The sequence below is a fragment of the Aulonocara stuartgranti genome (genome assembly GCF_965226115.1).
Source record: "Aulonocara stuartgranti genome assembly, chromosome: 5".
NCBI classification, from domain to species: Eukaryota; Metazoa; Chordata; class Actinopteri; order Cichliformes; family Cichlidae; genus Aulonocara; species Aulonocara stuartgranti.
This window is the reverse complement of record NC_138943.1, coordinates 11,045,012-11,047,444: the sequence shown is the minus strand read 5'-3', so window position 1 is coordinate 11,047,444 and position 2,433 is coordinate 11,045,012. Positions and strand designations below refer to the sequence as shown.

General features: G+C 47.5%; 1 long non-coding RNA gene across 1 annotated transcript; it reads right to left on the bottom strand.

Moving 5' to 3' along the window:
- Window positions 1-1,504: 1,504 nt before the first annotated feature.
- Window positions 1,505-2,161, bottom strand: LOC309707214. The gene is made up of 2 exons (XR_014276954.1): window positions 1,818-2,161; window positions 1,505-1,681 (listed from the first exon to the last, which is right to left on the bottom strand). It is a non-coding gene; the product is annotated as an uncharacterized lncRNA (long non-coding RNA).
- Window positions 2,162-2,433: the final 272 nt, after the last annotated feature.

Sequence of the window (2,433 nt, the reverse complement as noted above, 5' to 3'; positions counted from 1 at the left end):
TAAATCAACAAATCACACAAAAAGTAAAGCTTTATTTATTCTAGCTTTTCAGCTCAGAGAGAAAGACTCTGGATAAAATCATTCTTGCCCACTTGGTGGTCTGGCAGGTTGTTTACAACCTTCTCTGCACATGAAACTTGTTGACCATCATGAAGTATTCAACACAATCCAAAGAGTTCTGTCAGAGGAGAAAGGAAATGTTGTGCCCAAGGTGAGGATTTGATTTGGTTTGCAGGATTTGAGACTTGATTCTGGATTTTGACCGTACTCACTGGAAGCGATTTGTGGCAACATGGTGACCAGAGACCATAGAGAGTGAAAGATATTTTGTCAAATAACTGCTGGTCACATGGGGCTCGAAAGTGATGCGAATTGCTTCCCTTTCGTATGTGACTTTACTTGTTTCTTGGATAGAAGGTCTGGAGATGCTATTGACAGGCAGTCAAACTTCCAAAGTGGCCAGAAAGGGCAACAATGGAGAGCAAGGAGGCAGGTATGTTACAGATTGGTAACTTTCCTTTGCAGGCATGGAGAATGCCTGGGAGTGGCTGGTAGTGTCCATTAATTTCCTTAAAAGAACCAGAATCCTGGAGAATGACTTGAAAAACAGGCTTTTCAGATGGGCAACCATGAGACAGACGGAGAAAGAGAGCTACAGGTTAAAAACACAAGAACTTGCAGGATTCAAAGAGGGCCTGATTAACACCATACTGATGCAAGGAGGAACCCCACCCATGTGTGTGCCAGCAGGAGCGTCAGCCCACAACTCCTCCTGAGACTTAGAAAGAGGTTTTCAAAGGAGAAGAGGGAAAAAAAGGAAACGAACCCCCAAGCATGCCAGGATGATAAAAAACTGTGCCTTTGCACCAGGGCAGATATATGCATGCACATCTTCTGGCAAGCCAATGAATGAATTTATTGTCTCAAACTCCTTTATCAAAAACATGGTGAAAACTGCAAGAAGAAAAACAATTTCCTCACCAAATTTATATTTATGTTCTACAGCTCCTCAGGGCCCCATTCATTCTGTCTCGCAAGCGCCCCGTCTGAAACTGGAAGTCCAGAGAGTGGGAGTTCTCAATTATACTGGAAGTTCTGTGCTAACGCATAAATGTCAGGGCCCAAAATTTACCAGCAGAAAATTGCATTGTAATGGCATGGTTCATGTTACTTGCGTCACCTGTGGGTAGTTTTAATGATCAGCATGAAGCTTTATAATTAGAATGCTTTTCTTTGAAATGTACATATTGTTGTTGTGTCACTTTCTGCAATAATGGACCTGCAATGAACACTGCTGCCTGTAGGGGACGCTAGCAGGACTATGGTGCTGTCACTACACCCAACTCCCAGCCTGGAGTGTGTGTGTGAATTAGATCCTGTAAATTGGAAAAATGAATGCTGTTCATCCACACACACACACACACACACACACACACACACACACACACGGTCTGGAGGGCAGACCGTGGGGATGTGGGGAAAGGAGGACCCAAAACGCAGACTCTGCGATGCAAACAGTGCTCTTTATTTACAGTGGAAAGCTGTAAACACAATAACTCCCCGTTGCTCCCTCGAACCCCATGTGCGTGCTTCCCTCCGACGTCTGTGCTCGTGCTCGTGCTCCCCGCTGTTGTGTTACTGCACACCCTGTGCGTGCTGCCCTTCTGGTCCCTCGTTTCACCTGCAGGACAATACAGAAGCAGCCGTTAAACACTGAACCCGCGCGCGCGCACACACACACACACACACACACACACACACACACACACACACACACACACACACACGATCCGCACTTCCTAATGCTACACACTGACTTGGAGTCTTAGCTTAATGATCCCGCGCCGGTGGGAGCTCCAACTCTCTCCTAAGTAGCTCCCCCGACGAGCCCTGATCACCAACAGGTGTGGCATGAACTTCAGGTGTGGCCAGTCCTTCCGCAGGGCCACACCCCTCAGGCCTGCAGGTGGCTGAGCTCCATCCTCCAGCCACACCCGCAGACATACACACCCATACCCTACCTATACATATGAGTGGGACACAGACTAACACAGCACAGTGCAGAAAAACACACACATCACCAAAATAATAATAACAACAATATCAACGGGAGGTGAGTCAAAACTGCTCACGGACCCCGAGTCCTCCAGAGCTGGGTCCGTGACACACACACACACACACACACACACACACACACACACACACACACACACACACACACACACACAGAGTGTCATACTGCTCTCGGACTCTTGACAAACTTCTTCTTCGCTGCAGAGTGCAGCTAGCTGTCCTCTCAGCTTCACCCTGCTGTCAGCTCCCCAGGCTGGTGATAGATCCTTTGGGCATTATTGATCTGGGCAGCATCATCACCCACACTGAACAACATGTTCACCAAAGGTCAGTGAAAGGTCACAGAGTCAGCTGTCAACC